We start from the raw sequence: 17,994 nt of genomic DNA, 5'->3' as shown, positions 1-17,994 counted from the left end.
GGGGATCTCAGAAAACAGTTGAGGGGTGTCATGGAGGTAGATTATAGATCACAAACTAGGAAGATAGAACGACTGCTCGGGGTGTCCTGGATGACAATGTTCAAGAGTCAAAACCATCAAGTACGTGCTCATTCAGCGAGTGGTACTACACAAGGTACTGAAATGAAAATAACATGGACTAGTGCCCCATATGCGCCACATTAAGGGGCACCACACTCCTGGAAGATGTACAACACACCTCATTTATAGAATGCAGGTGGACTACACATTTGATTATAGGTGGTAGATGGCAGAGAAAATAGCTTTGCCTGCAAGAGGGCAGCAGTGAAGGCTTATCACGTTGGTTCTGATGCAAATGTTCTAGGGGGCCTGAGGGGTGGCTCAAAAGTGATCCATTATTCAGAAGGCTGACATTTGAAGGGCCTCGGGCACGAGGACATTTAAATCCATAAGACTGCATCCAAAGCAGATGTATGTTGTTGATATCGTCTCACATTCATGGGGATGTTTAGTATGTACAGGAACTGTCCAATAAAAAGGGACGGCACCGAAGGGAGGATCGGTGCGGCCTGGTTGCCTTCTGAGAAAGTACGATTTCCTCTGGGTAAGAACCCAAGCCACCTTTACAAGAACCCTTTCATGCCCATGGCTATCGCAAACCCCTTATGATAAACATTAAGCTCGAGCAGTGGACCCACCAAAGAGCCAGGCATTCTGTCGCTATACAAAAAGCAAAAACTATCCCGACAGAGAATACTTATCAATACGAATTTCAGTACAGCAACCGCGCACATTAATGGTCTTTCTAGAAACATTCCGAAACTAGCTTAAGTGTTTAGTAACGTGATGCAGCGCTCCCCTAATATTAAGTACAGTTATAATTAGTTTGTTTCAGTATGAACTCTTTACTTCTAATGGACCACCACTGCTGCGTGGGTCGTCTGGTGGCTGTAATACTAAAAAGCCACCGGTATTAAGAATTAAAGAATGAAATCCAAACCTTACCATGCGCTTTGGTTCTGACTTTTTTTTATGATCATCTCAACACAAATCAACACCACTCTCAAAAACCATTAATGCCACGGATACACACACACACATTCCATCTCTTTAAGCTAAAACAAATCAAACGCTTCACCAAAAGTTGGTCCCTAATTACAAAGACTTCACAAAAACCAACATTATCGCATTAGCGAGCATGTGCTAATGTTTTGCCCGTTTTAGCGCTTTGTCCGGGTTCATTAACAATAATTAATAATCAACTTCAATCTCAACATTATTTTATTCCTGTAATGTACCATCAAGCAACTAGTAACATTCTAGTTAAACACATTTCTAAATTGTCGGCCCTAATCATCTGTGTTCTTTAAAAATCTTTTCTGAAAGAAAGAGAAAGATATGGCCATGAGTAGTTTTAAGAGACGTCTAATGAAGACACGCCATAACGCATTACCTAGTCCCTTTTTGCATTCCAATCTTGAATTTCAAAAACGATATCCCATCACATTTATCCCTATCAAAATACATTCCTGCGTAAACATTGCTCCTGTCCTAAAGCCTTGTTGATTACTTAGCATTCCAGATCCCACACCACCGGCCTGCAACTCTAATGGCTGCGTCAGAGATACTATGCAGGTGCTAGATATCCTAAGGAGGATCCGACGGAATGATCAGTTCACCTTGGCAATACTGGATGTTAAGGTGCTCTACACATCCATAGACCACCAATTGGCCTTGGAAACGATTGAATATTTGTATAACAAATCTGCCCCTTTCTCATAACAATGATGAAGGAATTTGTGGCTTTTACCCTAGATCACAATACATTTCTGTTTGCAAATACAGATCAAGGGAGTGGCCATGGGAGCAAGCTATGCACCAGCCCTAGCTAACCTCTTCATGGGGGAATTGGAATATACGCATACGTTGACATGTCCAGAAGTAATAAAGTGCTTAACTGGGTAAAGGATTTAGATGATATTTTGATAACATGGAAAGGTACAGAAAATGAGCTAAGAACATACAACAATAACTTTGGAAATTACTTTAGAATCAAGGACTAACAGTATTACGTTTTTGGACTTGCTTATCAATGTTAAAAACAGGGAACTATGTACACAAACATTCAGGAAAGAAACTGAGGTGAATTCTATCTTACACTCAACAAGCTGTCATATGAAGAGTGTAATTGACAATATACCCAAAGGCGGATTTCTACGTGCAAAAAGGAATGAAATGAGTGACAACAACATTGAAAAATCACTCATAGATAGATTCTTAGAAAGGTGATACCCCAGGAAAAGTATTGAGGAGGCCAAGGAAAAAGTTAATATGTTTAACAGTGAAACATTGTTACACTGAAAGTCGGTCGGCCAAAGGACAACGGGCCAAGAATGATCACACAACTCTCAAAGGACAACAACCAGATACAGAAAATCTTTGAGATTGAAAAGGATTATGAATTACTGGTAATGAACTGTCGTTAAAGGACCCGGCCTGGGCAAAACATTAGCACATGCTCACTAATGAGTTAATGTGAAGTCTCTTCAATTAGGGACCACATTTTGGTGAAGCGTTTCTGATTTGTTTTGGAATTTATGCGATTATCCTCAACATCTGTTGCATTCATGGTTTTTAAGAGTGGTGTTGATTTGTGCTGAGAAAATCATTTAAAAAAACAAATGTCTAAGCCACAGCGCATGGTAGTGTCTGGATTTCTTTCTAGAAACATGGCTAGGTTTTGGTGTTAAGTAAGCAGACACTAGGCCCTGTTCAAAACCCTTCCACCCACATCAAAATCGCCTGAAGCAGAAAACACAAAAGGGACATATACCTTCATCATCAAATATACCTTGAAAAATGCCCTTTGTGCTTCACACAACTGCGGCCCCCCTCACCCCTCTCTAAAATCGTGGTGTTTAACCAAAGGCTACAGATACCTCTCTATTGGCGTCATGGACATATGCCACTCTTACAATTGCACCCAACTCTAAAAAGGACACGGCTCCCATGCACCACAGTCATTTTTTTTAATTAAAAAACCAAGCACCCCAGAAAGATGCAGATTGATTCCAATCTAAAGTCCTACTCAAAGGAGACCTTAATTTAGGCCTCCACAATCTCTCTGACACCCATGCAGCCACCCTAAACAAAGCCTGATCTACTCTATGATTCGCACAAACCATCTCCAATCCTACTCATTCGAAAGGACGATCGCTGGATTGGGTTACCCACCGTAATTGCCCGGTAGCTATCACTGAGAACTCTCCCATCCCATGGTCGGACCACCACTACATCCAATTTGACCTCAACACCTCCAAAGAGCCACCTAAGCCCTCCATCCCTCTCCCTCAAGGCTTCACCAGAAGCTTGCGCCAACTCACGGTGGAAAGGATCACTCCTCTCCTCAAAGTTCCCGCCCTTCAGGCCCCCTTCTCACCTGACCCTGAAATTCTAGCTAAAGCTTTTAAGTCTGCGATCCCCAAGCTGTTGCCTATCGCCCCCCCCCCTCACCCTTAGGAAAGCCAAAAAAACGAAGCATACTAATGCTTGGTTCTCACAGGAACTCCTCCAGCTGCGCGCAAAAAAAAAGCCGCTCTAGCAGCGTGGAAAGCAAAACCTAATGACGCGACCAAACTTGCCTTCAAAACCATCTCAAAAGAATACAAATCAGGCATAATCATAGCCAAAGCCAATTCCTTCAACACAAGGATAGCCAATGCGAAATCAGCACCAAAGAAATCTTTGCCATCTTTAGGGAGCTGGAAACCCCGTCCTCCCCGCCACTGACCATCATGAAGGATGAAAACTGGTGCAATAATATCCAATCGGCCATCCTCAACAAACTTAACACCTTGAAAACCAAAATCCTAGCCCAACAAAAGGCCCTCACTCGCCTAATTGCCTCGCAGAACTACAACCAGGAGAAGCACACTAAAGTCAACTCCTCCCCGTTATTTAATTTCAAGGACATGACCGAATCCGAAGTCATCTCTCTTTTAAAAACGATCAAACCCTCCAACTGTAAGGGCGACATATGCACTGCTCATCAAAGACTGTGCCCCATTTCTGACAGCATTCATTAATGCTTCTTTTCAGTCTGGCCATGCCCCTACTGACCGCAAAGAGGCCTGGGTACGACCACTCCTCAAAAAGCCATCCCTTGACCCATCGGCACCAGGGAACTATAGACCCATCACTGCTGTCCCTTTCCTGCTCAAAATTCTGGACAAAGCAGCCTACCTGCAGGTCCAAAAATTACTCGAGGACCACCACCTTATTGGCCTTCGGCAGTCTGGTTTCAGACCACGACATGGGACCGAAAACGCCCTCCTTGACTTAAAAGACCAGATGGATGACATTAGAGACACTGGCAAACCTGCGCTCCTGCTGCTCATCGACTTATCGGACACATTTTAACTTGTGGACCACAATACCCTTTGCCATCACCTCTCTATTGCTGCCAACTTCTCTCCCAAAGCCTGTGAGTGGATCACCTCGTTTCTACAGAAAAGGGCTACGAAAAGTTTTCTCAGACTCAGCCTGTGCCTCACCAAGTCACATCACATGTGGAGTGCTGCAGGGCTCTTGCATTGCGCCCACCCTCTACAACCTCTTCACGAGACCTCTTTTCAACCTTCTTGACTCCTTGGGCATCTCATACACGAACTATGCTGATGACACCCAGGTGGTCATTACCCTCATGGGTGATTACGAAGTAGACAAGACCACCCTTAACTCCATCTATAGCACCATCCAAGCATGGATGGCAGAAAACTGGCTCAATGCAGCTAGACCCTACCTAACTAGTCAGAATTGCCTCACCATTGCCAGGACTACTATCGGCTCGAGATTGGACTATTGCAATGCTCTCCTCGGAGGGCCTTTAGGCAAAAACATTGCCAAACTCCAACTTGTCCAGAACAATACCCTCAGGGCTGCTACAGGATTCGCCAGAAAGGACCACATATCAGACCTTAGGAGACAAGTCCACTGGCTACCTGTAAAACAGAAAATCATTTTCAAAATCCTATCCCTCACACACAAATGCCTCCATGATCTGGCACCCCACTACCTGGCTCAGCGCGTAGCCATGCCCACATCCACTAGGCCGTCCAGACTAGCCTATACCAATATGATCACCAAGCCCATAACACGCAGAGTTCATGCAGGCGGCTCCAGCTTCCCAGCCATTGCTGCCGCCCACTGCAACGCCCTACCTCCGCACATCAGGGGAATTGACTCACACCTAGCGTTCCGCAAAGCCATCAAAATAACGCTATTTGCCTAAACTGCTTTCGTCAACTCCCATGCAAGTCATTACCCTGTACACTATTGTCACCAAATATGAACACCCAAAATGTACTTTGTAACCTTGCTCATGTGCTGTAACTAAGTAACCATTGTTTGTTTCTAATCTTGCCTACGTACACTTTCTTGCAACAAGCGCCTCAATAATGCCTTTGGGCTGCAGTGCGCTCTACAAATGTAAAAAATAAAATAAAGAAATATTTCCAGGGCACTGTTCAATGAAGGCAAGAACTCTACCTTTGGGAAACCAGAACAGGGATGTCAGCTAAGCAGGCTGGCAAGACACTGGATGTAATCTTCTACCGTAACCTCAAGCTACACCAAATCACTAGTTGGATCCTCCTTGCACCACCCTGAGAAGAGATAACTCAGCTCCAGCGCATCGTACATCTGTGAGACATAATCCCCCTACTATGGTGCACACAACTAGGGTACATCAGTAATGACCTCCGACAACATTTGCTAAAACGCTCAACTCATTCAGGAACTACCCCTCACCACCAACACCACCGAGAACAACTTCAGGCTAACCTAAAGTTAAACATGACAAACTATAAGCAAACAATGCTTCAAAAAAAGGGACACATTATAAATAAAGAGAATATAGAGCAATGTGAACTATATTATAGTGTTAAGCACCAGGTTGGGGGACAGGCTTGGCCGCTAACGGCTGTCTAGCCAGAGTAATAGTAGGCCAGAGCGAAGATAGGGCCTACTAGAAATAGCAGGCCCTCATCAGCCAAGCCTGCCACCCAACCTGGCGCATAACTGTAGTCGCACCCTCTGTCGCTCTCCAGTCATCGAATTGTTTTTAAAAAAGGTGCGCACCGACAGTACAGGACTTATGTTCTAAAAATACAGATGGCTGCCACGCAACGCAGAAAACTTTGCAAGTTCGTTTTCTATATTGTTGGATGACACTGAGGAAACAGGGAGCAGGCAACAGATATGTGGAATTGAATTAAGGGGGGCGCATCTGCAGCGGATGTGAGAATGTTAGAGGGGGTCACAGGCATAGTTGGGAGTGAGCAGGCAACAAAAAATGACAGAGCAGGGAGAGACACCAGCAGCCCACCATGGAACACAGGCTTATGCCAACTAATCAAGCACATGTTTCAACCACTGGGAATGCGGGGCACCGCTGCAGGGTGCATGGATGCCAAAAGCCAGTGCATAGGGCAAAATCCAAATAAGCAGAGGAATCATAAGTAGCTCCTAGGATTTTTGCGGTCAGGCTAACCAGGCTCCTGTGGACTACAAGCAGGGGCTGAATAGCTCCCAGCTATTTCAACTCCTGTATTTGGAACACTAATAACCACAATAGAATGCATCCCCTCAAAGAAAGTCACACCTCAAACTACAATCTGGCAGCCAATCAAGACTAGGTAGTGCACAAGAGACCCCATCCGTGGCACAAGGAGCAAACCAACCACGTGCATGACCAAGGATTGATTGATTTATTTGCATTTTTAAAGTGCTCACACAGCCCTGGGGCATTGAGGCGCTGTTAGAGAATATGTCTTAATTGCGTATTTATGATGCAATTAATACCCAGAGGTTTATAAGCACGGACCCGTGGATCGAACCTGTGTTGCTTCGTGTTGTCTTGTTTCCAAGGCGAGCACGTTGCAGCTGAGCTATCCTCCCGGGACGAATTGACTCAGCAGCCCCATATTTGCAAAGACCGCCTAACTGCTTTAGATAAAGACCAGTTGGCAGCCATTATCCTCCTCCGGCGAGTGCATAATGTATGATCATGAAGCACTGGACATTGCGCAGGAGTGTGCATCTGGTTCATGCCTGGAACCATCCATTGGAGCAACTGTGGTCCACTGTTCCCACTAGGCACGTCCCATTCTAGAATAGCCATGTTAACACAGGGTACCAAATGGATCACCACATCTCTTCTAATATTCTCAGTGAACATGTTCCAAAACTGCAGCGGATGTAAAATCATGTGACCTGGACTTCTCAAACTGAAAAAAACAGGGACTACATATACCTGCACCCCCTTCAAAGCATTGTGCGCTATGGGCAAGACCTTGTGGTGCAGGAGTCTGCAACATTTGGCTATCCAGATGTTTTGGACTACAACTCCCATGCTTCCTTGCCATTAACTATGCTGGCCTTGGCTGATGGGAGTTGTAGTCCAAACCATCTGGAGAGCCTAAGTTTTTATACCCCTGTGTCAGTGCCTCCTGGAAGGCAGTTTGGTTAGTGGAGAACATTTCTGAAGGACCTGTGAGTGCGTATAGATAAGGTGACTTGGTGAAACCGGGGGTGTTACAATATACCTTCGATTGTGGATTAAACAACGCTGCATGTTACTGGACTAATAGAAAGATAAAATGTGTGTTCGGTCTGCGTGCGCTATTTTGGGTATACTTGGGTTGCACACAGATGCCTTTGTCCTTTACCTGACATCCTGCACTGTGAGAGCTGAACTAACCTAAAGGGAGGCGTGTGGGGAAATGAGACATCAGGATCTAACCGCGGGTGGGGGAGGAGCAATACTCCCACTTCAGTAATCCTGATTAAGTTGCATTGTGTTCAGGCGTGGGCAGAGGCCAGCTACATCTGCCCAGGAGAAAAGTGTCAAATCGGAGGGCGGGGGCATCGGTTCGCGGAGGTCAGCCTTCAAACATCCTTTGGTTTGCATTTAAACAGGGAGGCAGGAGAAGAGTTGCACTTTTACATATAGATCTCTAGTCGATGTTTTGGGCTCCACTGAAACAAAGACGGGGGGGGGCGAATGAAGCAATAGTGTAACGTACGGCCTCTGAGAGTTTAGTCGGAGCTAGTGTGCTCTCCCCAACCCCTTCCACGGTATCACAAGAAGGCTAAACAGGAGGGGGTTCATACGGGGAAGACTTCCTTTCCGCTGAGGGCGGCAGCACTTTCTCCCTTATCTTTTACAAGCGTGCACGACTCCTCCACGCACAGCACACCTATGCAGCCCTCGCGTAATCCATCAACACCCAGTAAACCTTGTCCCGCAGCTGACCGCTCATAAGCACCCCCCTCACCTGGCAAGGATCCCCCTTTCTCCTTCACCGTTCTCGGGGACCAGCCCGCCTCGAAGCTCTGCCAGACCTAGCGCCGCCAGCAGCCGCCGCCTCACGGCACCGCCCACGAAACATCCCACCTTTCCATTGGCTGCCGGGGACAAACACCTGCTCTTGGGTTACGCCTTCTCCAGAAGCCACGCCCCCGAATACAGGAGGCCACGCCCCAGTCACCGATGGTCATGCACAAGGTATGGAGAGCCCCTCCCACCACTCTAGACTACAGGCCGACAGAGCCACGCCCCCAGGCTGCGAGAGCCACGCCCCCAGACTCCGCCAGTCACACCTCCTCGACGAATCCGCACCCCCGGCTACAGAGGGCAAGGCCCGAGCCCTCGATAGCCACATTTCCGGCAAAGAAAGCCCCGCCTCTCATACCACAAGAGCCTGTGTGTACAGAGAGCAGGGCGCACACCACGGGGGAGGGGACAAGATTGCTGCGAGACTCGCAATATGCACGGGAGGGAGGGGGCGGGGTGAGGGCGAGCCACTACAAACTACCTAATTGTATTTAGCGGGCGGGAGGGGGCGCATGACAATGCTTGCGTGTTCAGTCATGGCATTGCCAATAAAGCATTATTGCACCAACAGTGGGGAGTCGCAACGCGCCCTAGGGTCCTTGTGCGAACACAATAGTGGGCTTTGTGGGGAATGAAGGTTAGTGTATAATCAATGTAGCCAACGGTGACAGAGCATCGGTGTCGTGAACTAGGCACACATGATATAAAGGAGAGGTAAACTACATGTTTTTTTGCAACTTGTGAGGTGGTTAAAACTACAACAAAAACCGGTGTCCATAAATTAAAAAAAAAATCCGTTGCAAAAACAAACGAAATCAGAATACTTTAATGTAACAACGGAATGTATGCAAAGTACACAGACAAATACATCAGACGTGCTATTTCAAAGGCGGATTCAATCAAACTACACAACCTACACTATACGAGTTAGTCCAAGTTGACGACACAGAAAACGTGCAAGAATTAATTACATAAACTAACCATACCATGAGATCCGCTAGTGCCTGTTGGGACCATGCAAATTGCAGCCTCACACTGTACAGATCTTAGTGAGTCAACACGGCATAACAAGTCCATCACACAAACCCAGAGCAACAACTTTGACTCGATGCAGGAACACCCTTAGGTCATTTCATTTGATACACCAGTAAAACCAGAGAAACACTTAAACACGACTGCATCAACCTGTTTGCAAAAACCATAAGTATCATCAGGCAGACTCATGTAGGCCAGGTGTTTTTAGTCTGGGCAAAAGGTAGAGGGGGGAGGGGATTGAAAACCACACACAAACGCCTTCCAGCATAGCTCTCAACTCACACGCTTTTGGCGGGTGTCACCTGCCTTGTAAAGGGGTGACTCACCCGCCAAGCCTCCTGCACGACCATTCATTCCAATGGGCGTCTCACCCGCCAAAAACAAAATCGGGTGATTTCACCCGCCGTTGCAACACAAATGGTTGAGAACTATGCTTCCAGACCTGCTAAAATGAATAAAGTACATTATACAACTAGCGTCAAACACGATGCCTGATTAACATTTCGCAAATGAGGATCTCTATTGCCATTCATTTCGGGTCATGCCCTACTGGCGAAACCAGCCTGCTATACAACAGTGTATGTACCCATAAACATTGCTAACGTGTAGCATCTTTGGTAGTGGACGACCTCATCCGCACTGTCCAACATTGCCGTATTTCTATTTATTTATTTTATTTGTATTGCGTGCCTTGCATTGGGGCATCTGGGCGCATAGTTTGCAAGGAAATGGTCACAATCTGAACAAAGTGGATAACTTAAGGCATAATACATGATACATACAGGTGCATACTTACAAATGTTACTATAGACATTACAGGTAGTATTGCTAGGGCGCACTTTAGAGCGGGGAAAGATGCAGGACCCCACTCACTGAGCAATCATTAGATCAACAATGGACTACCAAAAATGCACCCCTCACATTGGCTCCTTCTCAATACCTGCTGTTACGAGGTTTGTTTTTCTTGCCTGAGACATTGGCATTTCTGTGGTACAGCCCATCAGATATGCATATATGCTAAAACCATAAGGTCCAGGCTTTTCTCAAGCTGATCAGCTTCAGTACCGTGAGCTAACGGCTAAGTAACACCGAGAGGCATACCAAGCACCCGCCTAATGGATCTAGACCAACCCTGGCCTCCTTGGACTAATTTCACATAGTGCGGTTACAGATGTCGGTAACGCATGCCTACTGACACTGCAAGTTTGGTACTAAATCGAATTGTGGCATAGCCTACACTAATTGTCCTGTGGCTGGTTGTCTGTACACAAATTCGCATACTCCATTGAGCTGTGCCTTGCCATTAGGTTGCTGAGGCTCTGCAGAGGACCCCAAAGAACCCTGTGATGGAATCAGACCACTTTCCACAACAGGGCTCCTATGTTGATGCCCTGGGACACTCAAGTCATACTCATCCCATGCAATGTATATGCACAGTGCTGGGTGGGACCCCATCCTCTGTCGCCACTTCTGTGTTGTCCTGTACCTGCTCCTCTTCACCACTGAAACAAAGAACGGATGAAGCTGCGGTTGTCCAACACACCAGTGCAGCGTGCCTCTACCCCATCTCAAGTTCCACAAGCCAATGGGAGAATGACAGCCAGTGCCAGATTTTCAACCCAGCTTCCCCCACTGACACAGAGGTCCAAGATTTGTGCTGCTAGCCTGTTTTCATCAGGCACTGGACTGCCAACCCAGCTCACAACTACCTGTACCTCGGCCGCACTTGTGGCCCGAGGCTCATGTTTCCTCTGTGACATGACGTTTGAGCCCCGTTGACAGTCACAAGCAAGGCCCACCTTAAATGCGCACAGGGCATGATAAGCATGTTCCGTTGGAGCCTCCAGTTCCCTGATCCGTGCTCTCCTGGGGGGGAATATTGTGACAAATCAACTTCTGGGGCACCAGTGGTCCAGGGATGAATATCGGTTTCTAAACCATCAACCCCACACCTCTAGTACACCAGAAGGGATCCGAACATATTGGAATACAAGTGCATTATAAGACCACCTCCTCCAATTTTGGTAACGTGGAAGGAATGGCAGGCTTATCTCTGCATGGGTTGTGGATCGTTGGTTAGTTGCAACACAGCGAAAATACAATTATTTCCCAATGATAAAAGGGGCTATCCAATCAAGGTTGTATCAAAATATAAACTTTATTATTACTACAACAGACAGGTCTAGCACACTACAAAATACAACCCACACTGTAAAGGAATACAGAGGATAGGAAGGTTCACGAGGGAAAGGGATGCATTCTGGATACTGACAGGAGGTTAGTCGGTAAAGTATTATTTGGTTCCAGCACCAAAGGGGCAAAAGGTCGTAACTGTTTCTAGGGGCCTTCAGTGAAGGGCAAGGGGGGCAGAACCACAATGTACCTGTTGCTGAAGAAGTTCTTGGTGCCCAACAGCGTTGAGGTGGTTCCAGGGTGCTTCGCAGCCCTTGAGGCAGAGTTAGTGGCGGCAGACAGCTGCAGGTACCAGGAAGCAGGCAGTTCGGCAAGCAAGACTGGATGGAGGTCTGCAGGCTCTTTGGCGCGGCGGCTCAGGGACAAGACTCGGTGTCTGTGCTGGTTGGCGATCTGGAATGCTGGTCGAGGCGGCTCAGATGGATCTTGCGACTGCGGCGTGCCATAGTCAGCGCTGCAGCCGGATGCAGTTCGTGGACTCCACTGTCTCGAAAATGTCCTTAAAAGATGGACGCTGGATGATGATTGTGTGGCACTTCTAGCTTCTTCGCAAGGCGGACGGCCCAAAGCTCAGGAGAGTGACTGCAGGCAACATGCTTGTTCATTGTCCAGAGACTCTCTGGAACTTCTCACCTAAGAAGCTTGCTGGCAGAACCTAGCAGGGCACGCAGTGTGCTGGCTGGGTACTGGTTCTGGAGCTGCTGGACGGGTCCTCTGAGTCCGGTATCTCCTTCTGTTCACTGGAAGAGGTTTAGGGGAGGGATCTTGCTTCCCTCTTGGAAATCCTGGCCTTCCTTCACTGGCTCAAGATGTAAGGTAGCCTATAACTTCAGCTTGGGTCCAAATGAGTCCTTTTTACTCCTTTCAAAGTCGTCGGATGATCCCTCAAGTGAGGGGTTCAGCCCTCTCAAAGTGAAATGGGCTCCAGTGATTGGTGCAGGCTAAGCCCACCTTAATGAACCAATCCTTTGTCCCCACCAACCATCTTCTGTTATGCATGAGGTCAGGACCAGAGGGCTCTGCAACAGGACAGACTAGGGGTAACATATACCTTAGGTCCCACCCATATCCCTGTCTGAACTACAGCAAAGTGTCTCTCTGGTTAACTGAGCCCTCTGTGACACTTGATTAAAGCACATGTCTCCCTGGATGTATGTGGCGAAAGCAGACTTCTTGTCTCCTCCAAATCACATACTTCTCCCCTCTGAAAGGGGTCAATTCTACAGGGGTTCGCCTATGGTAAATACGGGACCCAGACATGCATTTCACTACCTTTCATACCGAGGGGTGGGAACTAACTTCAAGTTCACACATTGGATCGCAAAGGGGTGTAAGCCCCGCCTTTCCTGTTGTCTGTCCGGCAACCAAGCCCCCTCAGCAGGATTGGCTCAATTATCGCTCACTACCACCAGCCAGATTAGACAAAGGTAAATAAGATCCATGGAGCCTTTGGTATTTAAAATAGGCTGCCGACTGCCGGAAGAAAGGTGTGCCTTCCCCCTACTTGAGATGCTTTGATGTACTAGTTGCGGTCAGATTCCAGCTGAATATGACATGGGAAGATGGCGCCTGTAGGCTGTGTGTTCCCGAAGTACATGTGACCATGCGTTTTGTGTGGTGAGCTTTTAAAATGGGTGTCGAATGGGCACACACATTTTGGAGGCTAATCTCCTATCATTCATTTTCATTATTAAAAAATCAAAAACCCAGATGAGCGCATTCTCCCCATGCGGATGGTCTAATTCTTCACAAATATGCTCCAACTTCTTCCACTCTCTGGGGAGGCAAACCTTGCAGAACCCCCAAATTAAGCTCTTTTCCCATTAAGAGACATAAAAACGTACAATGTTATTTTTGAAACACTAGCCATTTTAAAACACAAGAACCTAGAGTACGACGCCAAACACTCTATGCAACTCCTCCGCACAAACCGAGAGCCACATCTGTATCTCAATCAATTTCAAACACAACAACAGCTGAAAAAAATTCAATCTACCCTGTCCACAATACTGTACAGCTACACCTAGCACTCAACCCAAACATAGCAAAATCTGGCACTCAATCTCTTTCTCCCACTAGGTGCCCTCCATAAGAGGAACACTCCAATGTAATGTAGTTTTCACCTTCTAATACTGTTCACAGCAAATTGATATCCAGTTATTAACCCATCCATATTTTCTGAGCATTGTTTAAAACATGTTCATTCCCAATTTGTGAACCAGTTCATCATTCACATCCATGTTCTACCTGCTCTTTAAAACATGTATATCGGGTAGGTCAACACTGTTCATTTTTATTAACACACCCTCTGCTTGTTTATAGAAGGTTTTCTGCGCCTCAGAATAATGATTCACTTTGAACTGCAATGAACGCTGAAAAATACATATTACTGTATATTATACGATACTTGCCCGACATGTCACCATGGAAAGAAACATGTTTTTAAACATTCACAGCATGGGAACAGAGGTGGTCTACTAAATAACTATATGATGACACCCCTGTCTAACACTTAGCCAAGCAGAGTGATGACCTCTGCAATGCATTTTATTCCCCCCACATCTTAGCCAGAACACAGTTCAATGATTCATTCCACACCAATCCCACAACACCAGAGCAATGTCTCAAAATCAACCCACATACACCAAACTAACCTAGTGAAAAACCTGGGGATCAAACCCCCTTTGCTACTCAAACCTTTAAGAACACACATCTAGAACTCACTCCTATTCAACGGTACAAAGGTCCATTGCACCATCTGGGACTCAACACACCCATAGCACTCTTAAATCGTTATGAGCATCTGGGCCATTCAAGTTACTTCAACACACAAATTAAGAACAACTTCGGAGACCCAGTCCACTACAATTACACAAACCCTGAGCAAGATCTGTAATGCAGTCCAACCCAACAGCACAAATACCCCAAATCTACCACAATTACACCAAACCCAAAGATCATCTTATGGTCTACCACTGCGTTACAAAGCCAACGTCTGTGCCTTGTCAAGGAGGGATAGGGAAACCCTCTCAGCTGGGGGTGGGAGGCCGACCAGGAAGAAATCTAGAGCTAGTCCTACCCCGAAGGTGGACGGTTGCAGTAGAGAGGGGCCCAATTCCTGTAACGCCTACAGTGCCAGTCTGTTTCTAAACAGTCCACCTTTGTCCCATGCCATACCTCCCCGACAAAATGCTTGCCATTGTTTTCTTGTTCATTTCAGTGGCAACCCAATCCAAAGAGAAACCAGTAAGAAGCATCCCGAGTGCAATGTTCCAACGCTGTATGCCAACCGCAAGCAGACCGCAACCCCACCACCAATATGCAGCTTCTCTGGAGTGTACGACCCATTGGCGGCAGAAAGAGACCAGCAGAGAGAGAGAGAACTGCAGCGCTATCCAAACATGTGCACAAGGGAAACTGCGCAGTGCTGCCAAATAACTGTGGCGAGCATTCACAACTGTTACGAAAACCCCTAGTCCACCAATGGCTAAAGACACAGATACAAGCTCGCTTAAAACAATGGAGCCTACCTTCAGTGCACAAAGATGCAAGCCCCAAAGCACAAACTCGAACACTCGGCCTCCTATGCCAGAATTGTTGTTTCATAGCAGACCCACACAGAAAAAGTGGATAGGGTACATCCTCCAATTTGTAATCTTGGCCTCCGACAATGCATACCGGGTGGGAACGAAATGGCCAGATTTGCCAGGGACAGGGAGTCAACCCAGTGTGTGGAAGTGGAAGGCAGACCAAAATGGGGGAGGCCGTCAGGGAGACACCAGACAGGGCAAAAGTTTTGGACCATGGAAACAGACCCGGTGAGGATGTGTTGTGTATGCAGACAGACTGGCTCCTCCCTCTGGTAATAACAGGCAGGTTACACAGAAAAGTGGGAACATAATGAAGGCACCAAAGTATTTGCAGAAACCAGGAACATGTGTTACAGGAAGAGGAGTAAACTCATTGCCAGCAGGATGCATTTGACACACGGACTAGCTAGGCACACCCACTGACATGGAACCTGGGGTCTGGGGAGTACCCTTGGATGAAAAGGGGGGGAGGGACACCAAGGGCGGAAGGTTTGGAGAAGGAGGGCTGGTGGAGATGGTGAGGGGGGGAAATGAGAGGGAGGCCGGCACAGAGAGGCACAGAGAGACACACAGGGCACAGGGGGAACATGGGCACAGGGAGAACGTGGAAGCACGCGGGGCCAGGGAGGCAGGCAGCGGGGGGGCACAGGCTGAGAGGCCAGGAAGGACAGAGAAGCTGGGGAAGAAGAGACAGAGTTCAGGAGACCCCCTGGTGGAAAAATAGAGCAGGGTTGGGGAGGAAGGGAACCAAGGGAGAAGTATAAGGCCAGACAGGGGAATGGTACCCGTCAGAAGAGCCTCTGCAGCCTCTGCCTTCAACCCAGATCAGCACACCAGACCACCAGCAGCCAAGGAAAAAAGAGACCCCAATATGCTCTCCACTGGCTTATATAAGGCTGTTGTTTCCCACCCACTGCAGGGCCGGTACCTCACCCAGGCAAGTGTTTGTTTGGGCAAGTGTTGCCAGGGTCGTTTCCTGGGGAGATTGGATGCAGAGTGGCACATACACTTTCAGGTATACTGTGCGATTCCCAGGTCAGGGGAGTTGGCAGTTTGAGCCCAGAGGAGATGGGGAGATGAAATTATACAGTGCAGGGCAGTTGGGGCCAAAGGGTAGGTTACTTGTTGGACTAGGGAATGGAGGAGGTTCCCAGAACAGGGGCTAGATCGGTGACTCAGGATAGTTATATTGTGTGGACAAGTTGCCCTCCAGAGCGTCCCACCCATGATGGTCACAAGTGGAACTTGTTTTGCAGGACCCAGGGAGGAAGACAAAGTGGGGATGGGGGACAAGTGGGTAGCTGGGCGGGGAACAGGTTTAATGACAGAGTCAACTGCTTTTCTTTGGAGTCCTTTCCCAGGGCTGGAGGAATTCTACAAACCCCCCTCCCCCAGATACCACATGTGCAGGGGACAGAGTGCAATAAACCCAATGGCACACACCGGGGAACATGCAAGCGCTTGACAAAAATAAACTGCTAGCCTAAACAGTTCAGTGAATATACAGTCATATAAAAAAGAACCATCAGAAGCAGGACGTGTGGGTTGTTCAGGTGAGATCACAGGAGGAGATGGATGGCCAAGAGACCAGACGCAGGGAGGAAGGAATGTGGAGGAGATTTCTGGAAATGCTGAGGTAGTGAGTGAATGAGGGACTGCATTGTGAGTGTGCGTATAAGTGTGGCAAGTGGGGTTAATATAGTGTAAGGAGTGACGTCAAAGTGCATGGTACTGAGTGAAAGGAGAATGTTGAAGCAGTATTAGTAGAGTGGATGACAGGGTAGTGAAGTGGAGGGGAAGAAGGAGTATGACGGAGGGAGAAAGAGTGGAGCAGGAGAGAGCAGTAACAGTGTAGAGTAGGTACTAACATTTAAGGTAGATGTGAGAACCAGGGGGGCACTCTCTCCAGGGGGACAAGAGAATGGTGGGAGGGGTGAGTAGAGAAGGATGGAGTTGAATGAGCAGATGGGAAGACAGGAATAAGAGGGAGAGGAGAGAGGGATCCTGAAAGGAGCCTGACTAAAGTAGGGCATCTGCAAGGCACTATTTCCTATCGCTGTAGAAAACTAACCACTGGTTTAAGTAGGTAAAGTTAGGAAGTCAAGGAGGGAGGTCGAGTTAAAGCCAATGGCCTTTGGGTTATCATCTTCACTCGTTTAGCATACAGAGGGAGAAGCAATCACTATATATTAACATGAAGCTACAACATCTGGGAGAGGGAGGAGGTGCTTGGAGAGGAGAGAGCGGGAGGGCCCTAAAGCCCATTGATGCTTCAATAAAAATCCTTGAACCGCCTCAGAGAATTGGAGTGATTCGTGTGCCATCTGTGACAACAGCCATGCATAAATATAGGCAACATGTGTGGCATTAAATCCACCTCAATTACCTCAATGAGCAACATCTATGCGACTGGCACCAACATGTCCACATATACCAAGAGCAACATCAGTGTGATTCAACCCACCCCAACCAGCATATTGGCCAAACACCTGAACATTTTGCTTCTATGTGATGTTGGCAAAAGTTAACCTTTCCACAGCTCCCACTGTGATGAGACCCCTGCAAGACAGAAGCTGGAAAAAACACATTGTGTAGCCTCTGCCCCGGGTTCATCTCTGGGATCAGGGGGGTACAACCCCAGAACCCCGGCCTATTTACTATCCCCCCCACCTTCCCTCCAGTCTTCCTGTTCACCATGTCCATTGGAACATCCCCAGAACCCTTGTCACTCCCTTTCTCCACCTCTCTTGCCTCTCCACTCCCCAGTCCGCTTGCTTCCTT

General features: G+C 47.4%; 1 protein-coding gene across 4 annotated transcripts in view; it reads right to left on the bottom strand.

Annotated features, from left to right (window-relative positions):
• Positions 1-17,994, bottom strand: part of GSE1 (Gse1 coiled-coil protein) — a 1,546,392-nt gene that overhangs the window by 210,237 nt on the left and 1,318,161 nt on the right. Inside the window, exon 1 of one of the 4 annotated variants that reach the window (XM_069636405.1) lies at positions 8,337-8,459. The exons of the other annotated variants lie outside the window; for them this stretch is intronic. The gene's annotated coding sequence lies outside the window, so the exon portion shown is untranslated. Of the gene's footprint in view, positions 1-8,336; positions 8,460-17,994 lie in introns of those variants that run through there. 4 annotated transcript variants of the gene reach the window in all.

Source organism: Ambystoma mexicanum, chromosome 1q, assembly GCF_040938575.1.
Source record: "Ambystoma mexicanum isolate Mex_15411 chromosome 1q, UKY_AmexF1_1, whole genome shotgun sequence".
Classification (NCBI taxonomy): Eukaryota; Metazoa; Chordata; class Amphibia; order Caudata; family Ambystomatidae; genus Ambystoma; species Ambystoma mexicanum.
The sequence above is the reverse complement of the archived record's forward strand: the minus strand, read 5'-3'. Positions and strand labels throughout refer to the sequence as shown.